Genomic DNA, 23,664 nt, shown 5'->3' with positions numbered 1-23,664 from the left:
CATTCAGAATTGATGGAGAAATAAAGACATTTCAGAATCGACAGTCACTAGCCAATTTCGTAACCACGAAACCAGCCCTACAGGAGGTATTACGGGGGGTTCTATAAAAGTAAAAAGGCCCCAAGAGTGATACAAAACAGAAAGTCACAGCCAATACAAACAAAGACTTTACTGACAACATGGCAGAATTAAAAGCATATCTCTCAGTACTCAGCCTGAACATTAATGGTTTAAATTCTTGCTTTAAACACCACAGGGTTGCAGATTGGATAAAAAGACATGACCCATCCATTTGCTGTCTACAAGAGACTCATTTCGAACCCAAAGATGCATTCAGACTGAGAGTAAGGGGATGGAATACCATCTTTCACGCAAATGGACCTCAAAAGAAAGCTGGGGTAGCAATTCTCATATCAGATAAATTGGATTTTAAACTACAGACTATAGTTAGAGATGCAGAAGGGCACTATATTATTCTTAAAGGAAGTATTCAACAAGTGGATATGACAATTATAAATATATATGCCCCCAACAGGGGAGCAGCAAGATACACAAGCCAACTCTTAACCAGAATAAAGAGACATATAGATAAAAATACATTAATAGTAGGGGACCTCAACACTCCACTCTCAGAAATAGACAGAACACCCTGGCAAAAACTAAGCAAAGAATCAAAGGCTTTGAATGCCATACTCGACGAGTTGGACCTCTTAGATATATATAGAACACTACACCCCAGAACCAAAGAATACTCATTCTATTCTAATGCCCATGGAACATTTTCAAGAATAGACCATGTTCTGGGGCACAAAACAGGTCTCAGCCAATACCAAAAGATTGAAATTATCCCCTGCATATTCTCAGACCACAACGCTCTGAAATTGGAACTCAACCACAAGGAAAAATTTGGAAGAAACTCAAACACTTGGAGACTAAGAACCATCCTGCTCAGGAATGACTCGATAAACCAGGAAATCAAAAATCAAATTAAACAATTTATGGAGACCAATGAGAATGAAAATACAACAGTCCAAAACCTATGGGATACTGCAAAGGCAGTCCTAAGGGGGAAATACATAGCCATCCAAGCCTCACTCAAAAGAATAGAAAAATCTAAAATGCAGTTTTTATATTCTCACCTCAAGAAGCTGGAACAGCAACAGAGGGACAGGCCTAATCCACGCACAAGGAAGCAGTTGACCAAAATTAAAGCTGAAATCAATCAAGCAGAAACCAGAAGTACAGTAGAGCAGATCAACAGGACTAGAAGCTGGTTCTTGGAGAGAATCAATAAAATTGACAGACCACTGGCAAGACTTATCCAAAAGAAAAGAGAAAGGACCCAGATTATTAAAATTATGAATGAAAAAGGAGAGGTCACGACGAACACCATTGAAATTGGAAGGATTATTAGAAATTTTTATCAACAGCTATATGCCAATAAACTAAGCAATCTGGAAGAGATGGAATCCTTCCTGGAAACCTATAAACTACCAAGATTGAAACAGGAAGAAATTGATTTCTTAAACAGGCCAATTAATTATGAAGAAATTGAGTCAGTGATAAACAACCTTCCAAATAACAAAACTCCAGGCCCGGACGGTTTTCCTGGGGAATTCTACCAAACATTCAAAGAAGAAATAATACCTATTCTCCTAAAGCTATTTCAAAAAATAGAAACAGAAGGAAAGCTACCAAACTCATTCTATGAGGCCAATATTACCTTGATCCCCAAACCAGGCAAAGACCCCCTCAAAAAGGAGAATTACAGACCGATTTCCCTAATGAATATGGACGCCAAAATCCTCAACAAGATACTTGCTAATAGAATCCAACAGTTCATTAAAAGGATTATCCACCACGATCAAGTGGGATTCATACCTGGGATGCAAGCGTGGTTCAATATTCGCAAATCAATCAGCGTGATACATCATATCAACAAGAAAAGACTCAAGAACCATATGATCCTCTCAATCGATGCCGAAAAAGCATTTGACAAAATACAGCATCCTTTCCTGATTAAAACCCTTCAGAGTGTAGGAATAGAAGGTACATTTCTCAATCTCATAAAAGCCATCTATGAAAAGCCTACTGCAAATATTATTCTCAATGGGGAAAAGCTGGAAGCCTTTCCCTTAAGATCAGGAACACGACAAGGATGCCCACTCTCGCCACTATTATTCAACATAGTACTAGAAGTCCTTGCAACAGCAATCAGACAACAAAAAGGGATCAAAGGTATTCAAATCGGCAAAGAAGAAGTCAAAATGTCTCTCTTCGCAGACGACATGATACTCTATATGGAAAACCCAAAAGAAGCCACTCCCAAACTATTAGAAGTTATAGAGCAATTCAGTAACGTGGTGGGATACAAAATCAATGCTCAGAAATCAGTTGCATTTCTGTACACGAATAACGAGAATGAAGAAAGAGAAATCAGGGAATCCATCCCATTTACAATAGCACCAAAAACCATACGTTACCTTGGAATTAACTTAACCAGAGACGTAAAGGAACTTTATTCTAGAAACTATAAATCACTCTTAAAAGACATTGAGGAAGACATAAAAAGATGGAAAGATATTCCATGCTCATGGATCGGAAGAATTAACATAGTTAAAATGTCCATGCTACCCAGAGCAATCTACACTTTCAATGCTATCCCGATCAAAATACCGAGAACGTTTTTCAAAGAACTGGAACAAATAGTCCTTAAATTTGTATGGAACCAGAAAGGACCCCGAATCTCCAAGGAACTGTTGAAAAGGAAAAACAAAGCTGGGGGCATCACAATGCCGGATTTCGAGCTGTACTACAAAGCTGTGATCACAAAGACAGCATGGTACTGGCACAAAAACAGACACATAGACCAATGGAACAGAATAGAGAGCCCAGAAATGGACCCTCAGCTCTTTGGGCAACTAATATTTGATAAAGCAGGAAAAAACATCCGGTGGGAAAAAGACAGTCTCTTCAATAAATGGTGCTGGGAAAATTGGACAGCTACATGCAAAAGAATGAAACTTGACCACTATCTCACACCATACACAAAAATAAACTCCAAATGGATGAAAGACCTCGATGTGAGACAGGAATCCATCAAAATTCTAGAGGAGAACATAGGCAGCAACCTCTACGACATCAGCCAAAGCAACCTTTTTCATGACACATCCCCAAAAGCAAGAGAAACAAAAGATAAAATGAATTTATGGGACTTCATCAAGATTAAAAGTTTCTGCACATCCAAGGAAACAGTCAGAAAAACTAAGAGGCAGCCCACGGAATGGGAGAATATATTTGCAAATGACACTACAGATAAAGGACTGGTATCCAAGATCTACAAAGAACTTCTCAAACTCAATACACGAGAAACAAATAAACAAATCAAAAAATGGGCAGAAGATATGAACAGACACTTTTCCAATGAAGACATACAAATGGCTAACAGACACATGAAAAAATGTTCAAAATCATTAGCCATCAAGGAAATTCAAATCAAAACCACACTGAGATACCACCTTACGCCAGTTAGAATGGCAAAAATAGACAAGGCAAGAAACAACAATTGTTGGAGAGGATGTGGAGAAAGGGGATCCCTCCTACATTGTTGGTGGGAATGCAAGTTGGTACAGCCACTCTGGAAAACCGTGTGGAGGTCCCTTAAAAAGTTAAAAATTGAGCTACCCTATGATCCAGCCATTGCACTACTGGGTGTTTACCCCAAAGATACAGACGTAGTGAAGAGAAGGGCCATATGCACCCCAATGTTCATAGCAGCAATGTCCACAATAGCTAAATCGTGGAAGGAGCCGAGATGCCCTTCAACAGATGACTGGATTAAGAAGTTGTGGTCCATATATACAATGGAATATTACTCAGCAATCAGAAAGAATGAGTTCTCAACATTTGCTACAACATGGACGGCACTGGAGGAGATAATGCTTAGTGAAATAAGTCAAGCAGAGAAAGACAACTATCATATGATTTCTCTCATCTATGGAACATAAGAACTAGAATGATCGGTGGGGGAAGAAAGGGATGAAGAAAGGGGGGGTAATCAGAGGGGGGAATGAAACATGAGAGACTATGGACTATGAGAAACAAACTGAGGGCTGCGGAGGGGAGCGGGGTGGGGGAATGGGATAGACCGGTGATGGGTGGTGAGGAGGGCACGTATTGCATGGTGCACTGGGTGTTGTACACAACTGATGGATCATCGAGCCTTGCATCGAAAACCGGGGATGTACTGTATGGTGACTAACATAATATAATAAAAAATCATTATTAATAAAAAATAAAATAAAATAAAATAAAATAAAATAAAATTGACAAAAAAAAAGTCTTTAAAAATACAGCCAATTTCTGGAGTGCTGAAATGTACACTCAAGTAAAGGTAGTATTATTAAGGAGATGATGTAGCTTTTAAAGCTGAACATCTCTTTTCATATGACTTCACTTAGACATTTTCCAGAAACAATGGATTGGTACTTGTTTTACACTGGTCTGACCTGAAGTGCCTATTCTGCTGCTTCTACAGTTTTTCCATTTTCAAAAATTAACTAATGAAAAAAAAAAGCCTCTTCTCTCAAACAAACAAAACGAAAGCATTCTTGGAAAATCTAATGCAATGTTAAAATTAGATCACTGCTATGGCAACCTTACTTCGCTTTCTCATCCAGTCCATACTGAACACATGTCAGTGTTTTAGCTAGCATCTTGCATCTCTAATACTCAGGGAAACAGTGTTGCGACGTTAAAGCACTCTTCTACTGATATATCCAACAACACTTCTCAGTCTCGTATGAACAATTCACATTAGCCAAACTATTCTACTAAATTTCCCTTTCATATTTCATATACAACTCTAACTATATATCTTTTTCTTGCAATTTTCTGCCTAAAAGACTCTCCTTTTATCTAAGTCCAAATCTTCATTCAAAAGCCATTACAAGTTTCAATATTTCTGTCTAAATACTCCATCTGTAACTGTTGATCCTCTTATGAATTCCCAGTGGAATTGTTTATGTGAACCAAATTTAGGATGGGACTGATGTCATTTTATGTTGTGGCATTTATCAAATGTAAGCATAAGTATATATTATGCATTCTAGTATATATAGTCTCTTCTCATTCACATTCAGTCTGTTTATCTGAAGGTAGAGTCATGCAAACTACCACTTTTTCTCGCTCATTTTTGTATCACAAGTAATTTCTACAGTGTAGACACACACTGTGTACTAAAAAATAAATGAGTAAGTTAGTATATGATTATAATGTTTATATAAAAGGGCATGTTTGCTCTTAAACTTAATACTTAGATAATATAGCTTTTTCTATGGAAAAATAACATATTTTTACTTGGATGAGGCATGAATGATGATCATTACTAAAATCAACAGGATTGTCAGTGTCTTAACAGCCCAGTTGGAAATTTATAGAGGAACTATTTGTTTCAACAGCAAATGTTTTCCACTTGAGAAGTGTTAGCAGGTCCTAAGGCATAAACATACACATTGGAGCGTGACAGAAGTTTTGTCTGCAGTTTGTGTGTTATGATTGTGGGAGTTGTTATGGCAGATGACACTTCTGCTTAACAAAAACTGTTAAATTTGCTTGGATTCACTGCAAAATTTGGATGTGTATGCAATTCATTTTTATTCATATGGGGCTATCTGGTACATTTTAAGGTAGACCTTGTCTGTGTGAACCGCAATAACCAACACCAAGACAGGTCCATGAACTTTTAAAATTCCCTGGAATTACTGAATTTGTTCCAAAATAGATCTGGTTATCATTTATTGAATGATAGCCATCTAAAGGAGTTCTATAGACTAGAGTTCTATTAGGAAGGGTAGAAATAAGGTTAATCGGAGAGTAGTTGCGGTGTAGTGAGATGAGTAAAAGAAGAGAAAGTTCGTTGTCAGTGGAACAAAGTAGTTCAGAGATAGATCTACCATATGCAGGAATTTGCTCTGTGCTACAGAAGGCAACAGGGAAAAGAAGAATTATTCTTTAAATGGCCTTGGGACAGCTTATCGGCAATGATGAGGAAAAATATAGATTTTGTGGTGAAATGTACATTTTAAATGGTTAGTGTGTGTGTGATATTATTGAAAAATTATGATGTGGAAATAACTTTTTGTGAACATTTGAAAAGAAACACCTTTTTAAATTCTGAAGAGGTAAGAGGCCAGAGATAAAAGAAGGAAATTTGACTAAGTTAAAATAATTTTTGAAGGTCAAAAAATAATAAATGCAAGAATAAATACATATAGTATAGACTTATAATTATTATGTTAGAGTTTTATTCAAGTTCTTAAGTCCTTAAGACCTTGATATTTAAATTAATGTAAAAATATAATTTGGCTTTCCTTTAAGAAAAAATTAGAAAATCACATATTTGATTTTGTCCTTAGGAAAACTAATTACATTAAATTAAAGGAAAAGTGTGGAACAAATCTCTTGGACCTAAAATACAGACCTGTTTTTACACTATTTTATATTTACTTTTGTTACTAAGGAGTTTCAGGGGATATATGCAGTCGAGGACATTAAACAAAGAATCAATTTTCAGAAAAAACGAATCAAGTTAAACGGGTCCTTACATGAAACTGGGAATATATATTTTAATATGGTGGTACATATTTTAAAATATTTTAATGCATAAATATATATACATAAATAAGGTGTGTTTGCATTAAAGAGAAAATATAATTTTTAAACAACTAAGAAGTTTATTATTTGTTCCATCATTACTCATAATTTCTCTCTACTTTTTCTCTGACCTTCAGTATAACACTGTAGGGATTCTCACGCTGTCAAATTCTACATCAGATTCATAAAATATGCTTAGATGATTATTTAATGCCATAAGCATAGCTAGTGTAGTAGTTTATGCTATAAAAATCTTTTTTATTCAAAAATTTTAGTTCAGTATCTCATTCAACTATAAAAATCATATTATAACTTTTGGTATTTGAAATAATAGCTTGTCTGAGGTTAACTTGCATAAAAATCTTAAAATAATCTTGTTATTTCTGATAGTTTCTAAATCTAAGTAAATATTACTTGGATTTGCATTTATATATTAACGTGAACAAAGGTTATAAACCTTGAATTCACTAAAGAGGAATTGTACCTAACACAAACATGTGGAAAATATTGAACTATATTTGTTACTGGAAAAATCCAAATTAATATATTTGTTGATATAAATTGTTAAATAGCAAAAAAATTTTTTAAAACCTAATCATAGACATAGAAAAAATTCATTTAAGTAGAACTGAGCATTTCTTATATTTTTATAAAATAATTCTTTTTAGAAAATTTAGAAAACAGGCACCGGGTAAAAAGCATTATTTAATGGCTCTCGGATGTAAACACATTTTTACAAGCTGCTGTAGAGCTTTCTAAAACAATGCAAAACTATGTAACTAGTGTGTATATTGGTGTGTGAGCTGAATTGGTTCACAAGAGAAAAATCCAACAAACAGTGCTAAAACATAAAAAAAACAAAAACAAAAACAAAAAAAACATATTGTTTACTTAACTAGTAGTCTGTAGATAGAGCTCCCGCTTTGGTTAAGCAGATTTATGAAATCAGATATTGGGTCACTGTCTATGATTTTCCTGAACTTTTCGTAATTTCAAATCGTATGGCTCAGCTTCTGTGTCATTTTAACTACAGGTGGGAAGCCAGCAGGTAGCCAATGTCATGAGCGAGGTTTCTATCTTTACTCTTAAGAGACTGTGCTTTCTCAGAGGTCCCAAATATACTTCTCTTCAAGACCACATTCCAGAACTAGGTCACGCAGACCTACTGTTTTACAGGGGAGTCATTCAACCTTTATAAATGCGAAGGCAAGGGAATATAAAAAGGTTTTGGGAATCACTTTGCAGGGAGCCAAAGGGCAGTGTTACCACAATGGGTGTGCATGTGTGAATCTAGACCCTATTCATATCTGAGTATGAACATACATGTTTTACCAAAAGCCAAGTGAAAATCATTCTAAGTAATTCATGTTTTCAACACAAACATTAATTGTTGGCTAGTACTTTGTTTTATGTATGCACTAGCATTTACTCAAACCATTTCCTATGAGTTGGTTTCTTTTACTTTCATATTTTTTTTAAAGCTTTTATTTATTTATTCGACAGAGATAGAGACAGCCAGCGAGAGAGGGAACACAAGCAGAGGGAGTGGGAGAGGAAGAAGCAGGCTCATAGCGGAAGAGCCTGATGTGGGGCTTGATCACAGATCGCCGGGATCACGCCCTGAGCTGAAGGCAGACGCTTAACCGCTGTGCCACCCAGGCGCCCCTACTTTCATATTTTAAATAAACATTTGAAAGGAAATCTTGACACATAGCCACAGACATCCTTAATTATTCAAGGACAAATTACTATAAATTGCATTGCTGAATAAAATTGTATGAGTAATATTTTTTGGTTTAAAATGTTGTATAGGTTGCGTACACTTAGAGTAGAAATTTTTGAAACTACAAATGCATACAATCAGGAAATAAAATCGACACAACTTCATTTCCACTATAGTGATAAACTTACTACAACTTGTCGCTTCTACTGATTATAAGTAAAAACTATACAAAATAAAACAAAACCAAAACCAACAAGCACCTGAAAATTCTGGAAATAAACAAAAGTAGCAATATTGGAAAGGAGTACAAACTTGGAGAAATGACCTGTGTAAGGGTGAATTTTCTGTTTTTGTTTGTATGTTTTGTTTTGTTTTTGCCGTGCGACTTTGCTCCAAGCACAAGTTCATACAAGGAGTGATGCGGGGACCCAAGGGGCTATAATCCAAGAGAATCCCGTATTTCTTGCCAGAGAAATCAGGAAAAAGGACTTCTGTGTGCTGGAGAGCAAACGAATTCTAGAGAAGAGATTTTCATGTTTTAATCGACATAAAATTTGGTCTAACCCATGATCTACACATGTGCAGCCCTAATCCAAACCAACAGAGTAAAGACTTAGGAAGAGAAGACTCAAGTCTCTGATTCACTTCTAAATTACGCATGCTGAGAACAGACACAAACAAGGCCTAGGTGATGCAAGTGAGATTTGAACAACTCCCTACAGAGGCAGGAGACAATATGCAGTCCAATGCCACCAGGTGAATGCCCACAGAAACAAAAATACTGATAGCCTCCACATAAGGAAAGTAGGACTCAGAGCCTACACATTAGAACGTTCACAATATTCAGGATACAACTCACATTCCACCATACAAAGAACCAGGAAAATGTGGCCAATTTTCAATTTTCAATCACAAGACATCAAATGTTAAAGTTGTCGGAGAAATTTCAAATCAGATATTGTATCTATGCTCCATGATATAAGAGAAAGTATACCTGCAATAAATAAATCTATAGAAATTATATGCAGAGGAGTGAAAACTATAAAAAGAAGCAAATAGATCTATTTTTAAAACTAAAACATACAGTATCTGAAAATTTGTTGAAAAGTCTCACTGAAGCCCAGTAGCAGAGTAGAGACATAGAGACCAGGTGGGGAAAAGTCAGTTAACTTGAAACATATCACAATTATCCAATATAAAAGAACATAAGGAAACACATTAAAAAAATGACAGAATCTCAACCAGGCATCCATGAGACAAAACCAAGAGATACACCTTGCATGTATTTGAAGTCCTACAGGATAAGGGAAAATAATGGGACAGAAAAGAAATCAGAAAAAAATAAGGCAGAGTATTTTCCAAACTTGGTGATAGACAAATTTACGGATTCAGAAATCTCAGTGAACACCAGATAGGAGGAACTCAAGGAAATCATTATTAAGTATATTAAAATTAATTGTAAAAGATAAAGATAAAGGAAAAATATTTAAAGCAAATGCATATTTGGAAATAATGATTTGAAAGGCCACAATTGCTTCACCAGAAGTCATGAAGGCCAGAACGAAGTGGAACAACTCTGGAACGAACCTAACAAAATTAAAAATGATGCTTCAAAAGAAGTAAACTTAACTGCCTGCCAGAGCGAAATTCACAATCTATGAATCAAGAAAAAGAAATTCACATTATCAGTACTGTAACATCCATAGTATATGACATATAAGAAAAATAATTATTTGGCATGCAAAGGAGTGAGAAAATTTTACACAGTCCTAGGAAATAAAGCAATCAATAGAAACTGACCCGAGATACCTTATGTATTGAATTAAAAGATAAAAAAGTAATCATTTTTACTATATTAACAGACATAAAGAAAAATATGCTTGATATGCATAAAGAAGTTGGTAATTTGGCAGAAAAATTGAAATTATACCAAATAACTGATGGCTCAGTTGGTTGAGTGACCAATTCTTGATTCTGGCTCAGGTCATGATCTTGGGGTCATGACATCGAGTCATGCATTGGACTCTGCACTCAGCACAGAGTCTGCTTGAGATTCTCTCCCTCTGCCCGCTTGAGCTCTCTCTTTCTCTCAAATAAATAAATAAAATCTAAAAAAATAATCAAATGTAAAATTTAGAACTATAATTATAACAACTATTTTTTAAAATATATTTAATGGAAGATTGCCCGAGAGTCAGAGAACTTGACTATAGGTCAATAGAATTACCTAATCTGAAGAACATTAAAAAAATTGAAAAATATATGAAAACAGAGTGCATTGTGGGACAGTATTTCTAGAGAAGTAACATATATTATATACAGGGAAATTATATGCATTATAGCAGACTTCTTATTAGAATTGATAGAGGACATAATTTCTAAGAGAATCAATAATGAAAAATGCAAAATGGTTAGCACAAATTCAAACATCTCAAGAGCCACACTGAATGTAAACAGCCTAAAGATTCCACTATAAAGGAAAAGATTGTCAAACTAGGTTAAAAAACACATTATACTTTCAATAAGAGACTCAATCTCAATTTTAACACAAACACACAGGTGAAAAGCAAAATGGATAAAGCAGATGTGATATATACATAAAGGAATATTACTCAGCCACCTAAAAGAATGAAATATTGCCATTTGCAACAATGTGGATGGAGCCAGAGTGTGTTATGCTAAGCAACATAAGTCAGTCAGAGAAACACAAATACCATATGATCTCCCTCATATGTGGAATTTAAGAAACAAAACAGATGAACATGGGGAAGGGAAAGAAAAATAAAATAAGATGAAAACAGAGAGGCAGGCAAACCATAAGAGACTCTTAACTATAGGGAACAAACTGAGGGCTGCTGGAAGGGGGGGTGGGGTGAAGGGGTAACTGGGTGATGAGTATTAAGGAGGGCACTTCATGTAATGAGCACTGGATGTTATATGCAACTGAAGAATCACTAAATTCTATCCCTGAAACTAATAATACAGTATATGTGAGCTAAATTGAATTTAAATAAAAAGTTAAAAAAATAAAATGATAAGAAAAGTACATACCATGCAGAAAGTTAGCATACAAAGTCTGGAGGAGCTTTAATAATATCATGCAAAATAGTCTTAAAGACAAGCATTACCCCAGAGAATAACTGGTACACCAGAAAAGATATGAGGCTCAATTCTTCTGGAAGAATGAACAATTATACATGTGTATGTATCTAATAACAGAACCTCAACAGACAGGAAGTAAACCTGAGAAAACTGAAGGCAAAACACGCAAGTCCATGATCTGAGCTGGACATTTTAACACCTCCCACTAATTGATAAACACAAGTATGGAAAAAAGTCAATAATAATATAAAAAAATGTGAACAACACAATTAGCCACCTTGAACTAATTGTTATTACGAACACTACACACAATCAGGACAAAATGCTTGTTCTCTCGAATTCATGAAAAATGTTCACCAATACTATCATATGGGGGAGCGTAAGATATGTTTCCATGAATAAGTCAAACATTACAGAGTACATGCTCTAGGAGTATGAAATTATAAATGAAGAAAAGCATATTAAAGTGGACATCAATAAAATTAAGATATCAGAAAGTCTCCAAATATATGTAAAATAAACAACACAGTTCCAAACACCTTATTGGTCAAAGGAGGAATCACAAAAGAAATCAAAATACTCTGAACTATATTCTGAGCTGTTTGGCAATTAAAATGTAACAAATCAAACTGAGAGATGCAGTTTAAGCAACAGTTAGAAGGAAATTAATGCTGTAAGTACGTATGTTTCTTCTTTCAAAGGGAAAAAAAAAAAGTTTGAATTTAATGACCTAAGGTCCCACCCTGTGAAACTAGACAAAGGAGGCAATATTCACTGTGAAATAAATAGAAGAAAAGAAGTAACAACAATAGGAGTAGAAATAAATTTAGGGGTGCCTGGGTAGCGCAGTCGTTAAGCGTCGGCCTTCGGCTCAGGGCGTGATGCCGGCGTTCTGGGATCGAGCCCCACATCAGGCTCCTCCGCTGGGAGCCTGCTTCTTCCTCTCCCACTCCCCCTGCTTGTGTTCCCTCTCTCGCTGGCTGTCTCTGTCAAATAAATAAATAAAATCTTAAAAAAAAAAAAAGGAGTAGAAATAAATTTAAAAAGGAAGCAAATAAAGAGGATTAAAGATTAAAGTTTGATTTTTGAAATAATGAACAGAACTGGCCTAGTCCTTAGCAAGACAGATCAAGATGTACAATTTGCTATGTAAAATAGAAATACATGATTGTGCAAATGCCAATAATAGGAAAATTAAAGACTACGTATTTCTTGTTATATGCAACTAATGAATCATGGAACTTTACATCAAAAACCAGGGATGTACTGGATGGTGACTAACATAATATAATAAAAAAATATAATAATAATTTAAAAAAGACTACGTATTTCAAAATCATTGTGGATGATACACCACAAAATATAAACTATTAACTTAAAAATCAAGAGAGATTAATTTTTCATGTACTGAAGGGTCATCCTATCATTTAAAATGATTGCATAGAATTTACTACAATAATATCAATGACAAGTATTTTTTTTTACAAATTTTATAGAAAGAAACAAATACCCCCAATTTCTTGTTATTATAGTAAATAGTAACATAATACGTATTTTTCTTTCTGTATTAGTATATACATTCTTAGTTTTCCTTTGGGTAAGATTACTGAAAGAATTCACTGACGTAAGGGCTCCAATGCATATTACCAATTGCCAGTGAAAGAAGATTAGAAATGTTTAAAGTTGTGTTAGCACTGTATAAGCATGCTCATTTCCCTTAAATAATATTATCTTTGTCTTTGATTATTTTTTAAAAAATCTATCCAACTTGATAAAATTGGTAGTCTGTTAAACCTAATCTTGCTATTCTTTGTTTATAAAAGAACTTAAATACAGACATGGTATGATTATAATAGAAGCACTACAAAATGCAGCTATTTAAATAATGTATTTTAAAAATAAAATCCTACCCAAAAGAATCCACTCCCAAACTATTAGAAATTATAGAGCAATTCAGTAATGTGGCGGGATACAAAATCAATACTCAGAAATCAGTTGCATTTCTATACACAAATAACGAGACTGAAGAAAGAGAAATTAGGGAATCCATCCCATTTACAATAGCACCAAAAACCATACGTTACCTTGGAATTAACTTAACCAGAGACGTAAAGGACCTATATTCTAGAAACTATAAATCACTCTTGAAAGATATTGAGGAAGACATAAAAAGATGGAAAAATATTCCATGCTCATGGATCGGAAGAATTAACATAGTTAAAATGTCCATGCTACCCAGAGCAATCTACACTTTCAATGCTATCCCGATCAAAATACCGAGGACATTTTTCAAAGAACTGGAACAAATAGGCCTTAAATTTGTATAGAAACAGAAAAGGCCCCGAATCTCCAAGGAACTGTTGAAAAGGAAAAACAAAGCTGGGGGCATCACAATGCCAGATTTCGAGCTGTACTACAAAGCTGTGATCACAAAGACAGCATGGTACTGGCCCAACAACAGACACAGAGACCAATGGAACAGAATAGAGAACCCAGAAATGGACCCTCAGCTCTTTGGGCAACTAATATTTGATAAAGCAGGAAAGAACATCCGGTGGGAAAAAGACAATCTCTTCAATAAATGGTGCTGGGAAAATTGGACAGCTACATGCAAAAGAATGAAACTTGACCACTATCTCACACCATACACAAAAATAAACTCCAAATGGATGAAAGACCTCGAAGTGAGACAGGAATCCATCAAAATCCTAGAGGAGAACATAGGCAGCAACCTCTATGACATCGGCCAAAGCAACCTTTTTCATGACACATCTCCTAAGGCAAGAGAAACAAAAGATAAAATGAACTTATGGGACTTCATCAAGATAAAAAGCTTCTGCACAGCCAAGGAAGCAGTCAAAAAAACTAAGAGGCAGCCCACGGAATGGGAGAATATATTTGCAAATGACACTACAGATAAAGGACCGGTATCCAATATCTACAAAGAACTTCTCAAACTCAATACACGAGAAACAAATAAACAAATAAAAAAATGGGCAGAAGATATGAACAGACACTTTTCCAATGAAGACATACAAATGGCTAACAGACACATGAAAAAATGTTCAAAATCATTAGCCATCAAGGAAATTCAAATCAAAACCACACTAAGATACCACCTTATGCCAGTTAGAATGGCAAAAATAGACAAGGCAAGAAACAATTGTTGGAGAGGATGTGGAGAAAGGGGATCCCTCCTACATTGTTGGTGGGAATGCAAGTTGGTACAGCCACTCTGGAAAACAGTGTGGAGGTCCCTTAAAAAGTTAAAAATTGAGCTACCCTATGATCCAGCCATTGCACTACTGGGTGTTTACCCCAAAGATACAGACGTAGTGAAGAGAAGGGCCATATGCACCCCAATGTTCATAGCAGCAATGTCCACAATAGCTAAATCGTGGAAGGAGCTGAGATGCCCTTCAACAGATGACTGGATTAAGAAGTTGTGGTCCATATATACAATGGAATATTACTCAGCTATCAGAAAGAATGAATTCTCAACATTTGCTGCAACATGGATGGCACTGGAGGAGATAATGCTAAGTGAAATAAGTCAAGCAGAGAAAGACAACTATCATATGATTTCTCTCATCTATGGAACATAAGAACTAGGAAGTTTGGTAGGGGAAGAAAGGGATAAAGAAAGGGGGGGTAATCAGAAGGGGGAATGAAACATGAGAGACTATGGACTATGAGAAACAAACTGAGGGCCTCAGAGGGGAGCGGGGTGGGGGAATGGGATAGGCTGGTGATGGGTAGTAAGGAGGGCACGTATTGCATGGTGCACTGGGTGTTATACGCAACTAATGAATCGAGCTTTACATCGGAAACCGGGGATATACTGTATGGTGACTAACATTATATAATAAAAAAATCATTAATTAAAAAAAAATCCTGCTTTCTATCATTAACATTTTGGTGTAGTAAGTTTCGGATATTTTGCCACGTAAGCGGCAACTCTATTTGTATTATTAAACTACTTGAGATTCACCTCCTCCCCACTTTCTTCCCTCCTTTCTTCTACCTTGAAGCCAGACCAAAGTAAACACTTAAATCAAGCTCTGACAATCCTATACTCTCTCCCAACAATTCACAATTAGTGCTTAGCAATGAAACTTGGACTTGGGGGATAACTTTTTCATTGTGCTTCAGGAAGAAAAGGAAATGAGTTTTTAAAGAAAGAATAATAAAGCAGAGGTGAAAGAGATACAGAGACTGGTAGGTAGTGGCCAAGGGAGAATGATGGAATCAACTTGGTTGCAAGTCTGTGTAGCCACTAAACTAAGCTTAGATCAATTCTGCATGTCCTTGGAGCTCATGGTAATCAGTCTTCATAGGCAGCATTAGAGCTATGACAGTTTAGGAAGAGCCCAGAGCTTGGTGAAGATAGTTACACGACCATGCACCATTTCTACAGTGTAACAATTCACCAACTTGTAGCAATTGGTTCTATAATTAGTGTTGCCAACTCTCCCTAGAGAAATTGTTCCAGTGCTATATCTATCTCAAACTATCTAGTTCCACTGAATTTCCTGTCAGCATTAGTTAAAGGAACTTTTTCTTTTCTTTTTAACGAACAAATTTGACCAACAGTTTTATATTCAACCACATTAAAAATGTGGACTATAAAAGTAAGTGCTTTTATGTAAGCACGAGAGGAAAAATAATTAAAGTTACACTTTGGATCATGATATCTACAGAAGAAATAGTACAATTTAGTAAGAATTATTGGAGACATGTATTTCCATCAAAGAACTTTTAATTGACTTATTTGTAGTTTCCTCTGGTGCATGTATAGAGATGTCTGTGTGTCTACATCACAAAATGATATATTGAACCGGATAAGTAATTTAGATCACCTTTTTGTCTTATAACAACAAGTTATAATTAAATATATAATTATGTAAATAATAAATATATAGCTAGAATTAAGTTCCCCAAGTTTTTGTCAATGAACTCTAGTTCAAGAAATTTAGAAGAGTAATGGACTTCTATATTCACAATATTTAATTTTTTTCAGGTTGGGTTTTAAAAGAAAACATTAGATTAGGGCTAAATCAAAACACTTACTAGTTTTAGGGTGGTAAATCTGAATTGGTGAGTCTGACTTAGAATTGTAGCCAGGAGCATTTATTCCTTGCTGCCATATATATTTATACACATATAAGTTAGAGCTTGGAGTCTGCCCATGAGGAAGATTATATTTATAGAATATAGCAGACAGTACTTACTGACTTTATCCAATAGGATATATTACTTTTCTCAAATGAGGACACATTTAAAAAGACAGAAGAAGATGAATTTTACAGTTGTGTTTCTAAGAAGGCAGGTTTTCAGTTTTGCCCAAAAGTATTTCTTGGAATCGGGCTTGTTAAGGTATCCAATTTTCAGTAGTCCAAAAAAGAGGAAAAGGGCAAGGCACCTGAGACCAGTAATACTGTAACTCTAGTAAATACTGTTTAACTCTATTAAACAGGAGAGCATGAACTAATGCATTTTAGATGATCACCAGTCTACCCATGAATTAACTTATCCATAGGAAAATACGTGTAAAAGACGAAAGACTGGAGGTGTTTCTCATGTAAGAAGCATCATGATAAGAAGGACACAGTTGAAGAGAGAATCTGCAAACAAAAATGAACAGAGTCATCAAAAGTATTTCCTTTTCTTTAATAACAGCTTATTTAAACCCAAGGAAAATCAATGTCAAACAATAACTCACTAGATGGAGCTATTGTTGATTATAATGAAAATGAAACCATAGCTTTCCTAGCATAATTATTAGGATCAACAGATGACCTAGATATCATTAAGGACACCAATAACATATTGGCTTTTAAAGAACATGCCTTACCATATGAACCCAAATACAGAGGATGACATGAACAATCTGGTAAATCTACGGGAGGAACCAAAGTAGAAGTTTTAGCATACCTCTGAATCAAATTTGTGTGCTCAGACACTCAAGTGCATCTGTTATGGACGCATAAACGAAGACCCAGAACCCATCTCAGTAAATTAGTGTCAGTGTCAGATTGGAACCTAGTGATTTGGGGCTCAGAGTTCCTTTCAATATACACTGCATTATATCACATTCTGTTTCCTAAGTCAAAATTGTGTTGTTGCTTCAGTGCATTCAGTTGGACAGTCTAAAAGAGTTAATACTTTGGCCGAAGTCATCTCTTTAAAATTGCCTGATAATATGAGAACCTGGGTCTTCATAAATAAAATATTTTACTGATTTCGGTGATATTACAGGAAATTTATTCCTTGTTAAAGATGCGCAAAGATCTTGAGCCTTTCTGTCACCAATTCATTTGAAGACAACATGAATATTTTTGGAACAGCCCGATTTAATTAGAAGTTCAATGAAGGTCGAAGTCAGTAAGGGACTCAGATATTAAAATAGGTACTTTTATTTCATGAGACCAGCTTTGTTATAACCTACCACCTTTAACAATGAATATGAATGTAGGACCAGAGTAACAATGCTATACTTAAGAATAATTTATCTGGCTTTTATTATACTTTAGAAAGTAAACCATTCATACTTATTTGGAGGAAAAAATTAAAACGAATGAAGTGTGTGGTCTAACTTTTAATGTTTAAGTTTTGGAGAGATCTTCTTTATCACTATTCAGAAATGGATTATGTTTTTGTTTTAGTATGAAAATTTTTTTTTATAATTTTTATTTTGTTATATTAGTCACCATACAGTACATCCCCAGTTTTTGATGCAATGTTCCATGATTCATTATTTGCGTATAACACCCAGTGCACCATGCAATATGTGCCCTCCTTAATACCCATCACTGGCCTATCCCAATCCCCTACACCTCTCCCCTCTGAAGCCCTCAGTTTGTTTCCCAGAGTCCACAGTCTCTCATGGTTCATTCCCCCTTCTGTTTACCCCCCTTCATTCTTCCCTTCCTTCTCCTACCGATCTTCCTGTATGATTTTTAAACAGGATCTGAATTCTCTTGCCTTTTTATTTGGTGAATGACTGAGGCTTGCTGAGGGCTTCAGAAGATAATAGTCCTTTCATATCTATTCCTCAAGGAGGCCATAACCATTCCTCTAACCAAAATTAAAGCAGGAACAAAGACAGCCTCGAAGGGTGGATTTCTGACTCCAGGCTGGTAGATGATACTTAATAGTGTATTTAAAATTCGAACTTCTCACCCCAGAGGTTTTGTTTTTTTTTTTTTTTATAATAATATTTTTTATTATATTATGTTAGTTACCATACAGTACATCCCTAGTTTTTGATGTAAAGTTCCATGATTCATTACTTGCTTATAATACGCAGTGCACCATGCAATACGTGCCGTCCTTAATACCCATCACCAGCCTATCCCATTCCCCTACCCCCCTCCCCTCTGAAGCCCTCAGTTTGTTTCCCAGAGTCCATAGTCTCTCATGCTTCATTCCCCCTTCTGATTGCCCCCCCTTTCTTCTTTCCTTTCTTCTCCTACTGATCTTCCTACTTCTTATGTTCCATAAATGAATGAAACCATATGGTAATTGTCTTTCTCTGCTTGACTTATTTCTCTTAGTATTATCTCCTCTGAGATGCCCTTCAACAGATGACTGGATTAAGAAGATGTGGTCCATATATACAATGGAATATTACTCAGCCATCAAGAAGAATGATTTCTCAACATTTGCTGCAACATGGATGGGACTGGAGATGTTTTTGTATGAAAATTATATCTCAAGCCTAATATGTAATAATTTATTACAACTCTCAAAGTGAATGTCAGCAAATGGTAAGGGTGTCTGTTAAATAAATAAACAAGAAGTGTTCTCTATTTCACTCATTTAGTTTGCAGACTGGCCTTCATAAAGTCTCTATGGGTGATGACAATAGGTTTTGACACAGATGTCACCTTGGTAACATGGCAGGGTTGTTTTAGCCTATAGCGTAGGTAATGATTGCTTAAAATGAAGATTATTTTTATTGTTTTATGTCACAAAGATCCTAAGTATAAAACTGATTTTAAAATTTAAATTAGCATGGCATTTCTTTATTGGACAGATAAAGACTGAATTTTTTATTCTCATTTTATACATTTATTTTTTACCAATGAATTAATAATTCATCCAGGTAATTCTTTGAATAAACTTCTAATGTGAACAAACGAGAGAAAAAGTGTAAACAAAAGAAAGACACACACACACACACACAGAAAACCACAAAAAAGAAAAAAAAGAAAAAAAAGGAAAGACAAAAAGAAAGTGCAGGACATAAAGATGGAGGGATTTATTAGGCTCCTTGAGAATGTAGGCATTATGCTAAAATGGTAAAAAAAAAAAAACCACCAAAATAAAAAAAAAATTAATGGATTTATGCTAAAATGGTAAAAAAAAAAACCACCAAAATAAAAAAAAAATTAATGGATATATCTTGATGTTGGAGAGGCAGAGGCAGAGGAAAAATTTAAGAAGATATTAACTTATTTAATGAAAAAATAAATAGAAAAAGGGCTTCCAGTTTCAGCTCCAATGCAGAAAGAACTTAGCGTTGCTGTTACTATGTTTACAATATAACAAATCTAAACATAGTGAAAATCAATAACTTGTACTTAACAGAGAACTGAAATTGCAGGCCAAACTCGCTCTCTGAAATCTGGATCAGAAGCCAGTGGGGCCATAAACTGGTTGGAGCACTAAATCTTAATTTTGACAAATTCTTAGAGGTTGAATGTAGACTGGCATGAGAGTGAGAAACTAATGGGAGTCTCAGTCTTGGGGAGGGTTATTACTTTCTTGGATTTCACCTATAGGAGTTTCACTGAATTCGCACAAAGATTCAGAAAAGATACCCTTATAGCTCTGCTGGGAGAGAGGAGTAATCGTTGTGAAATATGCCCACAGAGTTCTCCATAACGATGGCCTACTCCCCAAGGAAAACAGGCTACCAGGTTATAGACTATGATTCCAATTATAAGACATTCTGGGTGGACAAAACCATAGCAATTATAATAAGACTGGAGGTTGCCAGGTTTTCAGGTGATAGAAGGATTGAATAGGTGAAGTACAGAGGAAGTTTGGGTGGTAAAACTATTCTGTCTGGCTGCTGTAATTGTGGACCCATGACACTATGCATTTGTCAAAATCCATACAACGTTGCGTTGCAAAGAGTGAATCTCAGTATATACAAATTTAAACAAATCATTTAGGAAGTCCAAGGATCCTAAGACGGAATATATAAAGTGCAAGAAGGAAATGCAACTGTATTACAAATGTGTAAAATAACCTCACTGAAGGGGGTGGAGGAAAAACGTAGATCTAAGTAACTTAAGAAATAAGCAGAGTTTGTAAAATTAAAGGCAAGAGAGATCTTATGTGAGTAGTGCACCATACTTGATGACGTTATTTCCCAATGTAGCACAGGATAACAATTCTGATACCATTACACATGTTTATGGGAACTGAACAATTAAGTAAATGATGGCAAATTGTGGGAGCCACATTTTTCACTGTTAGAGAGTATGAGGTTACAGATAAGGAAGGGGAGGAGGCTGGAATTGTCCATGTAGTAATGGGTTAGAGTTGGAGATATCAGTATGAAATCATAATTAGCTATATACTGACACAGGTGGTTATATATGTAAAAATTTATAAATATGTGAGTATATATATATCAGTATATGTGCATATATTTCATATATTAGTATATGCACATATCTTTTCTTGCTCTGTTGGCTAAAGGCCCTAAAAGCAAGAACACCCTAGTAAAAAAGATCCCACCAAATGCCAGATCTTAGTTTTCTAATGCCGTTCAAAAATAAAAGGATCCGAGGATTCTTGCCTAAATGGCTGATTCTAAGATGGGACAAGGAAACATACAATATCAGCGGGAAGCATCTTGTGGTGCTTGGAAGTTAGGAAATCTCCCCTTCCCCTGAATGAAGCTGAGATGTTGGTCTAGTAAGAGGACCCTGGGCTCCTCACATCCCTTGAATGCGACCAGATAACTATTGAATCATTCTGAATACTCAAGAAACCAACCTGAGGACTGAGAGAACACACTCCACAACTAGAAGAAGAGAAGAGGCCGCATAAAGGAAAGTAGCAAGTGCGGAGATGTGATAGGGGGAGAAATGAATTGTGGGCGCTACAGAGGGGAGGGAGCCCTCGTTGTGGAGAAAGGCAAGAAAGAGAGGAGCACGCAGGGGAACCCACACAAGGAGACCATCTCCCCAAAGCCGCTGGCTGGGAACATGAGAGGGGCTGATTTTTGTGAGTTCTTGCAACCACTGGGGCTTGAAGACTGGAGTTTTAGAGTCAGGCAGGCTTGCCTGGGATAGAGCCCTGTGGGCACTGCCTTGCTCCTGGAGAGAAGGCAGGTAACCTGAGGGCAGTGCCATGATCTGGGGAGCACCTGGGGCACACAGCGGGGAGATTATCTGCTCTTTTTGGAGCACATCTGTGAAAGGCAGCACTCACAGAGATGCCTCTCCCGGGATAAAAGAGCTGGTGGGCGCCATGTCCCTACTTCATCCCTCAGCACAGGTGCAGAGACACCTGCGGAGGGGTGCTAGCCCAGAGACTGGCTCCCTAGCCTGCTTGCTCCAAGTCCCACACTTTCACACTCTGGCGCATCTCCCCTTCTCAGTCAAACCTCCCCCAGTCCCGGTGCGGCGAGACTCTCTCCCAGAAGAGCAGTGCAGGCCCCTGCCCTCACCATGTCCCTAAAGCCAGGAGTTTTCAAAATCAGCAAGCTTGGCTGGGAGCCCAGAGTGCACTGCGCTTTTCCTGCAGAGAAGGCAAGCGAACAACACAGAGGCGGACAGTGTGAAAATGACAATCTGAAAAATGCCTGGGACACACAGCAGGGAGAATACTCGATCTCCTTAGAGTGCTTCCCCGAGAGCACAAGTCACAGAAGCCCCTCTCAAGGGCCAAAGGAGCTGGCTGGTGCCATTTCCCTCCCCAGCCGTCAGCATAAGCACAGAGCTGACTTGGTACACAGCAGAGCGCCACACTGGCTGCCGAACCTGCCTACACCAGGCCTCACACACTCGCCCTGTGCTTGTAGTGTTCTTCTCACTAAAGTTTGCCTTGGTCCCAGCGAGGCGGGCCCTTTCCCCAGAAGACCAACAGAAACTTCTGCCCATACCACATCTCCCAACCAGAGAGTTCTTTAGGGCTACAGTACGCGTGGAAGTAGCCTCAGGTCTCATTTAACAAGTCAGACCTACAGCACCCCTCGTTAAAGCTCCCCACACTCTGGCCAAGGTCCAAATACTGCCCACTGCAGACAGGAGAACCTCTGAAGATAACAGCCGAAGGACAGAGCAGCCAGAACATAGCAGCAGAGTGCACACCGTACACACCAAAGACACTTCCTGAAGCGCCAGGCCCTGGATGCTATGGGACCTCTTCTTCATGAAGCCATTACTCTCAGGGACAGGAAACATATATATATATTAGAGAGGGAGAGAGAGGGGTGAAAGGTGCAGATAGAGAGGGAGAGAAAGAATCTCAAGCAGGCTCCACGCCCAGAGCAGATCCTGACATGGGGCTTGAACTCGTGACCCTGTGATCATGACTGGGGCTGAAATCAAGGGTGGATGCTTAATCAAAGAAGCCACACAGGTGCCCCAACAGGCTTTTCTAGCACACAGAAAAAGGCAGAGATGAAGACAAAAGGCCAAGACAGACGAATTCATCCCAAATGAAAGAAGATAAGGTCACAGCCAGAGGTCTAAGCAAAACAGATAGAAGTAACGTGTTTGATGGTGAATTTAAAGCAACAAGCATAAGGATACTTTCTGGGCTTGAGAAAAGAATGGAAGACTTCAGGGAGACCCTTGCTGCAGAGATAAAATAGTAAAAATGAATCAGTCAGAAATGAAAAATGCAATAACAGATTGGAAACAGGCTTGATGCAAGGGACACAATGCTGGAAGAAACAGAAGAACACTAAGTGATATAGAAGACAAAATAATGGAAAATAATGAAGTTGAACAGCATAGAGAAAGAAGAATTATGAAACATGAAAATAGACTTACAGAGCTCAGTGACCTCATCAAATGTAATAACTTTCATTTCATAGGAGTCCCAGAAAAAGAAGAGAGAGAAAAGGAGGCAGAAAATTTATTTGAAGAGATAATAGCTGAAAACCTCCCTAATCTGGGGAAGGAAACAGGCTTCCAGATCCAGGAGACACAGACAAC

The sequence above is a fragment of the Ursus arctos genome, unplaced genomic scaffold, assembly GCF_023065955.2.
Source record: "Ursus arctos isolate Adak ecotype North America unplaced genomic scaffold, UrsArc2.0 scaffold_7, whole genome shotgun sequence".
Taxonomy (NCBI): domain Eukaryota; kingdom Metazoa; phylum Chordata; class Mammalia; order Carnivora; family Ursidae; genus Ursus; species Ursus arctos.
The sequence above is the reverse complement of the archived record's forward strand: the minus strand, read 5'-3'. Positions refer to the sequence as shown.